We start from the raw sequence: 12,091 nt of genomic DNA on the forward strand, positions 1-12,091 counted from the left end.
TGGGACTTTGTGCCTGTCGCAGGCAGGTCCCGTTCTGCGGGGTGTGAGGAGCCCTGCCTGCTGCCTGCCCACTGCCGCGCAGGCACCTGCACTTTGGTTGCTCCTAGTGAATGATCTTGGGCTACTGGTGCCCTTTCGCAGGCTCATATCTTTATTGGAGGCTGTTAAAGCCAAACCTCCCAACAGCAATAACATGACTACAAAGCATTTCTAAGAAAAAAGTACGTGGGAATAAGGGAGATACTGAGATCCCAGCCAATTTCAGTACAATACAAGTCTGAAGTATCCTTATAAAGTTAACAAGTCAAATTTACATGTATACAAGGCTCAGGAGCATACAGGAAACGGGATCAGCCAAACCTTCAAAGGCACATCGTTGTCTTTCAGAAAGTCCACTGAAAGGCTGATGCCATAAAAAAGGTGTATTCACATGTCTGATACAGTGATAAACCCCGTGGAGAGATGCCAGCAGCCAGAGTGGGCAGGGATGCTCACGGCAGGGATGTTACAGTGGCCCAGTCCCTTCTTATGGAGCGCTTTGTCCTGCTCTCTCTGCTACCGCCCTGCAAGGAAGTGGGGTTCTTCTGGTCTAAACTTGGGGAGAGTTTGGCAGGTGATTTCCTTCAATGCAAGCAGCAGCCCTTGCCCCTGCCTTTGCCACGGGTGAGCCAGCCTTTGCAATACCGCTGCTGGAGAGAGGCAAGAAAATAACACTCACGCCTTGCCCAGCACCATCGCCATCCCAAGCAGCATAAGCCCCAGCCAGGAGTGCAGCACACAGTGGGGGCTTCCCGGCCTCCCGTGACATGAGCAGCCTGGATGCCACAGGCAGGAGAGGACGAGGAAGGAGCCAGGAGCTCGTCCCTGCTTTCTCCTCAGAGCCAAAGGCGCCTGTGGATTCGGAGCACGTCTGCTGAAGGCACCTGGAGAACAGCTTGTTTCAGCAAGGTGAGCTGGATGGGACCTCGTGGAGTGCTGCAATGTGGAAACCATGCCAACAGGTCCCAAACCTGCCTCTGTTTAACCCACTCAAATACCAGATTAATAGCCAAATGTGCTCATGAAATGCCAGAGACCCAGAGCTCATTCAGCCTGCCTGGGCGGTGTCGGCATGGCCAGCTTACCATGCCTGATCTTTCCTTCTCCCGTGTGTTATCTGCGCACAGCAGGCTATATTCTGCCTTCATCGCGTGCCCTTGTGTGTTTATACGTTTTACCCATCTGTTCGAAAGCAAGAAGCAATGCCACATGACTTAAGCAACCAGCCACGCTCTCTAAATAGCAAAGCATCCAAGCAAGCTAGATTGCAAACCATCCAAAGGCTGCAATAGAATGGCAGAAAAGTTTCAGCAAAATGCCCTGCCATAAAGATATTGGAAAAATCAAGGTCATTTCATGGCTTGTTTGTGAGTGGGAAGCAAAACCACCCCGATTTGGTGCCTCTAAAGAGGCCAGCAGATCTGGGATGCGTGTTGCAGGACCTGGCGTGCAGGAATTCATGAACCATAAGGCCTTGTCAAAAATAATTTTTAAATGAAATGCAGTGTCCTAGCAAAACACATGTCTGAGACATAAAACAAAACCAAAGTACAAAATGTGGCGTTTAAAGGCTGGATTCTGTCTCAAGTGAATAGAAGCCACATGCATCCATCTGAGATCAGATTTTGGCCTGATTTGAAACTGTGCTTGCGGAGGCTGCAGCGAGAGCAGGCAGAGGAAGGCTCCATCTCCTCCAGACCAGACCAGCCTTTCTGCGCTTCCCTGCATGCATTAGCTCCCTGGCTGCGGGACGCAGGGTCCCGGGGCTGCACTGGGCGGTGGCGGCTCAGCTGCCCGCTCCACACCATGTGCAGGCAGCAGCGAGGACGCTTCCACCTGCCCAAAAGCCGGGTCCCAGTGCTCCGTGCCTGCACTGCCCAGGGCGGGTTTGGGGCCGGTGAGCTCCCAGTGACACCACCGTGCACCGAGTGTCCTGCAAAAGTGCTGGTGCCGAGGCTTAACCTTTATTAATTAGGGAGAGGGAAAAATAATGCTGGCAAAATATTGTCAAATACTTCAAATTAATGATTAATTCTAGATGGAGTGATACTGTTTGATGTGGTCTTTGCTGGTTTAAACAGGAGAAGGGTGATTCACTCTAAAGGAATTTATAAAAACACAAGTATTTGCTCATGGACAATAAATACTGGAGCAGATAAAAAGGGGGATGAAGTGTTCGGCGTCATGATAGCAACTCCGCTCGAGAAAACTTTTGACCTTCTCACATCTTAAATCAATGTGCCTCCCCCCGCTCTCCTCCGGGCCTGCCCTTGAGGCCGAGGGGACGGGTACGTGGGAGCGTGTGGGGCTCGGCGCAGCCCGTGCCACCGGCAGGTCCCCCCCCATCTCCCTCCTGTCCCTGCGGAGAGGCTCGGGCACCCGCCGGCACCCGGTGAGGGGCACGGGGCAGCACCCGACAGCAGTTTACACAATCTGTGTACACAGCGTAATCTGTCAATTTGCCTGTTGTAAATGTAAGCTATAAACCCAGCGCTGAAGCTGCTGTGGCTTAGAGACCTGCCCCACCTGGGAAGCTGAGATTTACACTGCCCGCCAGTGAGCAAAGTGTCCCGTCCCATCCCATCCCATGCCGTCCCCTCCCATCCCCTCCCGGCGCAGGCAGATGGGGTGCCCAGGAGGGATGGCTGCAGGCGGCAGAGAGCCCATTAATAACCCAGACGGAGCTGCAGCGGAGGCACCGGCAGCGCTACGTGTGCCCCACGGCACCTGAGAGCCGTCGGATGTGTACTTGAAGGAGGGAAGTATCTGCCTTTCCCATGGGAATACGATGCAGCCAGGATAACCCCCGGATCTCGCGGGGGCTCTGCCAGTGCCATTAAAGCATTGCTGTCCGCTGATTACCCTGGCGCTTTGCTGTATTTTTCGAGACAAGATTAGCCACTGGCACTCTGAAGGGAGGCTGGGCATGCACCGTCGCCAGCTGTCCCCTGCTGGGAAGGGCTCTGGAGCCTCTTTCCATTCTGGTTTTTTTTTTCCTTACAAAAATCTATTTTTCCCCTAAAAATAACAGCGTGGGAGTGAGCGTGGGGTGTGGATGGGGCAAAGTCCCTGAGCTGGTGTCCAGCCTTGCTGTGGCTGCTGTGTGGTGGCCGGCAGCGTGGGGTCCTTGGTCACAGCACGTGGCCGTGCGGGGCTGATGGAGCAGAGCCGGCGGTACCCACGGAGGGGCTGAGCCCCCACCTGCAGCCATTCCCGCCGCATCGCCTCGCAGGCTGTCAGCGAGCCTTTCATCGCAGACCCTACTGACATCATCCGTTCCAAAACACCTGAGCTCCTCGTGGTCCCTGTGCTCATAACACTTGGAAGTGACAGCGGCTTCTGGTTTCAATTAACCCAGGGGCAGTTTGGGGACTATCTGATTGCACAGGAGTGAAGGGGAGAGGAGAAAAGGCCTTTCTGAGCAGCAGCAATGGAGTGTGTGGATGAGGAACTTCTGAAAAAAGCAGATGGTTTCTCTCTTTCCTTCCTCCTTCATTTCCTTGTCTTTTTTTTTTTTTCCCCCTGAATTCTGTGGAACAGACAACCCAACAGCACATTTTTCACCATCAAAGCTTTGCTGAAGGGAATTCTCCACTGCTATTTCATTTCTTCCTGATGTTCACAGATCGTAAAGCAAACAGCCTCTGGAGGATGGGGAGAGCAGATCTGTCCTGGGGTCACAGCAAAGGACCGTCCCGGCACCCTTGGTGCACAACAGCCTTTCTCCGGTGGTTGGCAGCCAGGGGAAGGTCACACACATCTACATTTGGATGCTGGGTACCAAAGACGGCACCATGGCCAGCCACTGCCAATACACAGAGGTTTGCAGAGGTTCATGAAGCCCTTGCAGTGCTGTCCCCATCCCTCCCCCCATCCCTCCCCCCCCCCCAGCAGCGGGATGTATGGCACGCTTGTCCCTCCTGTGGCTCTGTGACGGGTCCTGGTGAAGCCTCAGACATCTGCACAAGGTTCACAGCCATGAGCAGAGTCTGCTTGCAGTCCCGGGCTGGCCCTGCCAACCAGGTTTGCTGGTGCTGTCCTGGGAGGAGATGCACTCGCAGGACAGCCACGGCAGGTCCCACCTGGAGCCTTCCTGCTCCAGGCTTCCCACGGCCACGCAGCAGCCAGGGATCCCAAATCTTGTGTCTCTGGAAGATATAGGGAGGGAGGAAGCCATAATCCCATGAAATCCCAGCCCACAGTATGCTGGTCCCTTAAATTACTCTCCCTCTTGTGCAACATGTTCAATGCCTTTCAGAAGAAAGATAGTTAAGAAGGAGGTATAAATGGAAAATAGGATTGAAGGGCAGACAGGGCTAGAGAGTTCTCTCGTGCTAACCTGAGAGCTGCTTTTTTTAAGACACCACTTTTAGACCTGGCAGCGCTAGTTGATCCCTACCCCCCGATGCATGGCAGCGCTGGCTGTGCCATGGGAAGATGCTCTTTGAAAAGGAGGAGTGAGAATTCACCCAGGAGCTGCAGCATGGGGAGGGACAGGAGCAAGGGACAGTGGCCAGTTGTGTTTGGAAGGCATGTACAGGGCTCGGGGAGGACACTGATGGCTCTGATCTTCTTTCACGGGTGACTTGGACACAAAAAGGGAGCATTTACTTGCAAAATGTGTTTCTCCAGCCAGGAAAGCGAGGTGTGGAGGCCAGCGCAGGGCCAGGAGCTGCTGCCTGGTCCCCACAGCTGCCTGCGGGGGTGGGTGGCCGGACAATGTGCTCACTACATGCGTGTGGCCGAGTCAGGGGAAGAAAACTGCTGAAGGGAACAACAAAACTGCCAGGAAGACAAATGGGGCTGAAATGATCCCCTGGCCAGGGAGGGTCTGGATCAGCTCCTGGCGCGAGTGGCAGCAGCCAGACAACCACCTCATCGCTTGCTGGAGCCTGAGCCACGCGTGAGAGGTTCGAGCTGGCGAGGGACAGGCAAGCCCTGCACCGTGTCTCCCCGGCCTCGTTCACCACCACTCGTGTAGGAGCACAAGCTCCCCCCTCACCTTGAGCCTGCGGAGGAGGCTCCGGAGGCGAGGAGCAGCCAGCCCCACGGGGTTTGTCACCGCGATATGTGTCGCGCTTGTCACCTCTGACATCAGCTCTATGCCTTGAAGATGTCCCTTGCCTAAGGACAAGCCACGTACGGGCTGTGTACCCTGGACGGTGAACAGCAGCAACCCCGGATCGGGATGTGGGTTGCACCCCAGGGACGGTGCGCAGGGATGCCACCCGTGCCGTGGTGCTGCCGGTAGCGCAGAGCCGCAGTGCTGAGCTGGGTCTGTCCCCGTGTCCCGGGGTTGAGGGAGCTGCTGACCCAAACAGGGCAGGTTTTGGGTGAAAGCCTGACCGGGCCTGGAGCCAGCCCAGCCAAAGAGTTGATGGTTTTCACACCCCGTCAGCCTGATGAACGGCCCCGCTCCCTCGGCGCTCAGCGCCTGCAAGGGTCAATTACAGCGATTACTTCAAGGAGTCAAACCGGCTGCCGGCAGCACTGGAGAAAATCTTTGTTTCAGGTTTGGCTTTGTCACGGGAAGGAAAGAAGTGCCTGGGTGTGCAGTGGGGGGTAGAAGAGCCTCTGCTGTACGTGGGGCAAAAGTCAGGGGTGGCGGGTGTTTGGGGGGAGGAGGGCTCCCCCGGGGCCAGCCAGCTGCCCTGTTCTGCTAGCACGGCTCTGAGCAGCAGTCATGGCTTGTGCAGCCCCCAGCCCTCTCCGTGACTCAAGAAGGGCCTAAAAGCAGCCCGGCAGTTGTAGGCAGAAGCTGACGAGGCAGTTAGTGGCAGAGAGAGCCTTCAACAGTGGCCATGGTGCTGGAATGTGAGAAACAGAAAAACACAAAACCCTGGCAAGTTAAAAGTAAAGTCACAATAAAGGTGACTTAAAAGTTTGGGGAAGAACTTGCTAAAGGTATTAAAAGCTGAGAATAATCATGTTTGCATACGTGCCATGAGCAGGAAACCAGCCAGCAAGTTGGTGCAGGCTGTGGATGACGGAGGCATGAACAGAGCACCCAGGGAAGGCAAAGCCTCAGCAGAAAAGCCAAAGGGTGGTTTAAAGATCAGGGAGGATGCTCAGGCAGTGTCCCCGTGGCAGCCTCCCTGAGGGGATGTGCCAGGGTTCCCATGCCACGGCAGGGGCCTGCCGGAGACATCTTCCAGCAAAGCAAGGAGCTGCGGAGTGGCACATGTCCGGGACAAGGCGATGCCAGCCCTGCCGGGGCCGGTACCAGCTGCTCCTGCAGCCTGGGGCAGAGGGTGGGGAAGGCGACACGAGCCGTAGCCAGAGGGGCTCAGGGCATGTCACGGGCAATTTGGGAGAAGTCATCTGTAACAGACTGGGTCAATACAGCGCTTGGGGAAGACTCAACACCACCTTGCAGGAGGAAGCCATGCCTTGCAAATCAACCAGGACACTGTGCGTGGGGAGCAGAGTGATGTGCCGTTCATGGGGCAGCAGCGCTTCCAAAATGGTTTTGCCTCAGCACCTCTCCTAAAGTCCTGGAATGCCCAACGGACTGGAGGGACGTTCGCCTTGCAGGGAGAAAATAACTGGTTAAAAGACTTGGGATCACCAAATGTAAAGCTGACTGTTGAGCAGGACCTCACAGTATTAAACTTCAGGCTGGTAAAACTGGCAGATGAAATTCAGTATTGATAAAGGCAAGGCAACAGCCCAAGAAAAGCAGCCCCAACTAGCCATGCAAAACGCTGGCCACCTGTTCAGCAGTGCTGGGTGAGAGTCAGGACAGCAAGTGTAAAGTGTCATTAGGAAAGGAAGAGAGAACAACGAAATAGAACCTCCTCTTGAATATTATGTGCAGCTCTTTTTTCCTCAAAAAGGATGCGGCGGGAATAAAGGAGAATGAAGAAAGGCCTTAGGAATGCTTTGGAGTAGAGTTCGGAGGCATGGCGAAGAAAGATCAGATGTCCAGGTCACATAAGCTTGGAAAAGCTGAAGGGGAGATGATGGAGGCCCCAGGAGCCAGAGTGGCAGATGGAGGGAGAGCTGGCATCTAACTGGGAACAGCGAAATCACAGTCAGAACAAGTCCAAAACAAAGAGGAGGAAGCCCTTGCCTTCATCAGGCACTGCTCAGCTGCAAAACCCTCTGCCACAGGCTGTTGTGGCAGCCAAAGTGCACGAGGTGGGGAAAGCTGCACCCACTGATGCTCTCGCTCAGCGCAACGTGCCGACTGCAAGCAGCTGGGATGGAGCTCACTCACACTTGTGGTGCACCGTGAGCTGGGGAGCCTCAGCCTGGGGAAGGGGTGAAGGAATCAGCGTACAAGACCATAGGGCCAAGCTGAGGACACAGAGGCATCTTCTGAGATGCGAAGAGTCGGGCAGGGAGCTGTGCCCCCGTGCTTTGCTTCCCATGTGCCGTGCTCTGGCTCCGAGGTGCCGGGCAGAAATCCTCCCCTGCCTGCCACCGCTGCCTCCGCTGCACAGCGCCTTCACCCCTCTCTGGCTTTTATGAGCAAGAATTGACCAAGATTTTCTCTGTCACCTTGAAAAATATCTTGAGTCAGGAAGAAAAATATGGTGAACCTGCCCCTGTGTCGCACCGGGGCTGTCCCGGGTGCCTGGGCTGCAGCTGCGAGCGGAGCGGGGCTGTGGGGCAGCAGGGCTCGGCCGTCCAGGCAAATTGAACTGCTGGAAGTGTGGCTTTTGGCGAGCTGTTTTTTTTTCTGGTGCAAAGCCATTTGCTGCTTCTAAGGCTGGCCAGCCTTGCTCTGAACCTGGAGCACTGGCAGGAGAGCTCAGCATCCTCCGCAGCTCCACACCAGCATCGGACCCCCCAAACACCCAGCCGCAGGCAGCCCCCCTGGGCTGCTCCTGCCCGCAGCAGGCGGCCTGGCCAGCGCCCGCGCCTGGCACCCCGCCACCCGCCCCGGCTGCCACCCCCCCCCGCCGTCCCGCACGCGAGGCCCGGGGGGCAGGGGCCCGGCCGCCGGCATTGCTCGCCCTTCGGGGTGCGGGCCGGGGGTGGGATTTGCGGAGATTATGCCGGAGGAATTACAAAGGAGCAGACTTTCCCACAGACGCTTCAATTGCTGCTCTGAGAAAGTGTGTGAGCCGAGGCGGCCCGCCTGCCTCACGGTGCTTTGGGGAACGCACAGGAACAGCACACACGGTTTTTAATAATTAAGTAACTTTAATTGTCCTGGGAAAGCAGCGCTTGCCTTGGGGCACTCTGCGCAAACTCATAATTAATGTTACCGGGAGAGATTACGGGAAGGAGAACTGAGGAATGATTCACTTTTGCTTTTTAAGCCTCTCCGTGTTAAAGCTGTATTATCCCCCGGTTTAAAGCCTCATTTAGCTGTGAAGAAAACCAGTGTACTCACGGGGGGAGGCGGGGGGAAGGAAGCAAAGCACCCTGACAAATTACAAACAGCCGTGCCGGGCTCTGCCGCCAGCTGTGGCAGGATGGGAGCCGGCGGCCGGAGCTGCTGGGAGCATCCCGGGTGTGTGAGCAGCACTGCCGTGGAGAGCCCGGAGGAGCGAAGGATGCTCGTCGCCAGCCCGGGCCCGGGGCCGGCGTGTGTGTGTAATTTCCACGTGCACCTTCTCGCTTGAAGGCTCCAAAGGCAGCCGCCAGCGCAGGAGCTGCCAGGTGGTACCGGGGTAAAGGCTGGTCTCTCCCAGTCCCCCCAGTACTGCACCAGAGGGCTAGATCCCGGGGACCCTGAATCTGGCAAAGCGTGACCTCCTCCTTGGAGTCAGAGGGTCACTAGCCCTTGTAAAGCAAGCATTTAACATCCTAAACCTGGCCGCGCTCCTCTGCCACGACCCGCTCCCAGAGCTCCCAGGGCCGGTGCTCTCCTGCAGCAGCACGTCCCCCGGCTTGGCCGTGCAGCGAGCGAGCGCTCCCCTGGGACGTGCCTGGCATGGGCGGCCAAAGCCTCTGTCTTGGGACACGTCTCCAGCAAGCTGGAGCCCCGGAACAGCCCCCCCCCCCGGAGCCTCCTGGAGCCCCCCCAGAGTGCCCAGCCCTCCTCCCAGGCATCTGCCTGCCTCTCCGGGGCTGCTGAGCTGGGAAGGATTCATTCAGCTCACCAGCGATGCTGCGAGCCAGTGCGGCCCGGGCTCCATGGGGAGCCCAGCTGATGGGCTTTGCTGGCGTGGCACAAAGAGGTGGGCAGTGACGGAGGGATGCAAATCCTTCCTGGTGTGTGCGTCGCCTGGGATCTGCGGCGCTTGCTGGCGCGTTTCACCCGCTTTAAAACCAACAACCTATTGGACTGGAGCGGCTCTTTTCTTTCTTTTTTTCCTTTCTGTTTTTTTTTTTTTTCTTCCCCCCCAAAGCAAATCACTGGACTCACACAGGACGCAAGGTATTTTACTCTATAGAAATCCTTTTTTCAGGCAACTATGTCAAGAATGTTTTCATACTTTGGGCTGGATGGGAAAAAAAAAAGGGCTTAATCCCCTGAGATGGTTATTTCTCTGAAAACAGACATGCAAATGCTGGACTTGTCAAACCTTAAAATGTTTTCTTTATTCAGGGAATTACTGCCTGCCTGCTGAGCCTGGGTAATGCTGACAGGCTAAGCCCAGGGCCTTGGCAGCAGAGCATGCAGAGTGTGGGAAAGGGCGGCTGAGGCACGCGCCAGATAAGATCATACAATAAATGATACAGCCCTCCGGAGCACACGGCCACTTTCATATGCAAACAGGCCTCCCTGGTACACACACACACACGCACGCACACACGCACACGCACACGCTTCCCGGGCAGGGTGCAGCACCTTGCAGCACGCCCGGGCAGACGCACCTGCACACTCATGCACACGTCTGCACGGCTGGCGGGGCAGAGCATCACACTGCTGGGGACTGCAGGGGTGGCGGGATGCGGGGGGATGCAGGGGGACGCAGGGTGGGTTTTGCTCCCGAGCATCCTGGGTGCTGGAGGAGGAGGGATCTTCCCAGTGACCCGTAGTCCGGCCAGGCACGTTTCCTAATCGTCCTGTCATGCCTCAGTGGCTGCATTTTGGCGCTGCTGGTGCCCAGGTTCTTGCTGCAGCTGGGGGGCGGTGGGGGCTTGCAGACCCTGCTGGAGCCCTCCGAGGAGGGGAAGGTCATCATTTAAGCACTTTGCTAGTTCTTTCTTCCAACTGTGGGATAAAACCTGGCAACAGGACCCAAATGCTCAGAAAGGGACAAAGGCAATCCAAAATGCATTGGACTTTCAATTGTATTTTTTTAAGCTAACGTGCTGCTTTTGGCCTAAGTGAGGCTTTTTTGGTGCATGTGCCTGGAGCTGGGCAACACAGCCACAAATTCTGCTCTCTGACGGGGATCCATTACTAAATAGAAGCAAAGAGCGTGACCCCACTGATGGGAGTGGTGTGACTGATGGTGCCAGGTCCCTGCTGCCCGTGGGAGCAGTGCCAGCCCCCGCCCAGGGAACCACGCAGCCCTCGCTTGAGCCATTTTTCCTTTTTTTGTGGCGTGAAAACGCGATTCAGCCGGGGCGCAGGCAGGCAGGAGGCTGGCGTGAGCCTCCCTCAAGCCCTAAGCGTGGCACCTGCACATTTGTTTTAATAACCCGGTGCCTGGCGATCCGCAGCAAGCAGCGGAGAGCAGCCGTCACGGGTGACAGTGCTGGTGGGTCACACAGCCGACCGCAGCCAATGACCCGCGCTCCGAGCAGCGCCGGGATAGAAACGACGGCTGCTGAGCTACTGAAAGCCCAGCGAAAGCCACCGTGGGAGGGAACCGCGACAGCAGCAGCACTTGGATCTGAAACAGGCTCCCTCCGGGAGCCAAGTGCCACCCAAGAGCAGCGCTGGCACCAGCTCTGGCCCCCATGGGCTGCTGACAGCCGCAGTCACCCTCTCCTGTCCCATCACGACAGCACGTCCTGCTCCGACACCACCACCCACCTGTGCTGCTGGGACATGTTTTACGAGGAGCGTCACTAATTTAATCTCAGCACAGCTCCTCCTAACCTCATTTTAGCTTTCAGCACAGTTATCATTGCATTTTTAGGGCAGGCGGGAGGCCGAGTGTGGGGTGGTGCAGAAGGCTGGTGCACGCACCAGGGGTGGCAAAAAGAGGCAGCTGGTGACGGATGGCTGCCCCGCGCACCCCTGGTGCTCCACATGCTCACAAATCACAGCTCCTCGCTCCTTGCTGCTCTCAAGGTAGCTGGGGAAGGGGGGAGAGGGAGGGTGAGGGGATCCTGGCGTCTTACTCCCGGCTTAATACGGTGCATTCACACAGATAATCTGTCAAGGAAAAAATGAGCCAACAAGCTATCTATTCTTGTCTGCGCTATTTTCCCATGTCAGAAACAGGCTGGGCTGAAAAATGTAGGTTTCCCCTTTCATCTTGCCTTTCAGAGCCCCTGAACAAGATGCCTTTCTTTGCCAGCGCTCGCCGAGGAGATCTTGCCTTGAAGAGCGGAAAAAGGGGCTTTCTTTTTCTTCTTCTTTTTTTTTTTTTTTTTTTTTTACTATCTATGCCCAGGCCATGCCGGTGGCAGGGAAGTGGAGCAGCTTTTATTTTCTCCGGGAAGCAGGGGTGCCATGCTGATTCCCGCCTTGATCTCCCACCGTTGTTTCTGTCTCCACCAAGCTGAGTGGGGGGTGACAACAAACATTTCCCTACCACTGCTGAGAGATTTTATTTTTAACTTGAAAAGAAGTGCCTGGGGAGGCAAAAATAACATTTCCGCAGGTTGGAGACCCCGGTGAATGAGAGACAAGTGATGAAACGCCGCCGCATCCTTCCCTCAGCCATGTGGTGCCAACGCACCAGTGCCGGACGCCCAGCAACACCCGTCCTTTCACGAGCGCTGCCATACCGCTGTGATTAACTCACATTGCTCTGGCTGTGCCTCTCCCCTCCATCCCAGCCGGCTCCGGCGGGGATGTGTGTCCCTGCCCGCCGGGTGTGCTGCAGTGGAGCCTCCTCTCCCCCATGCCCATGGGGTGGCAGGCAGGACGAGGGGCAGGCAGAGGATCCGCATGCCTCGTCTTTACAGGGCGGTGGCAATCCTCACCCTCCTCTGTCCAGGCATCTTGGGCTTGCGTGCTTTTTTTATACAG

Source organism: Balearica regulorum, chromosome 9 (assembly GCF_011004875.1).
Source record: "Balearica regulorum gibbericeps isolate bBalReg1 chromosome 9, bBalReg1.pri, whole genome shotgun sequence".
Lineage (NCBI taxonomy): Eukaryota > Metazoa > Chordata > Aves > Gruiformes > Gruidae > Balearica > Balearica regulorum.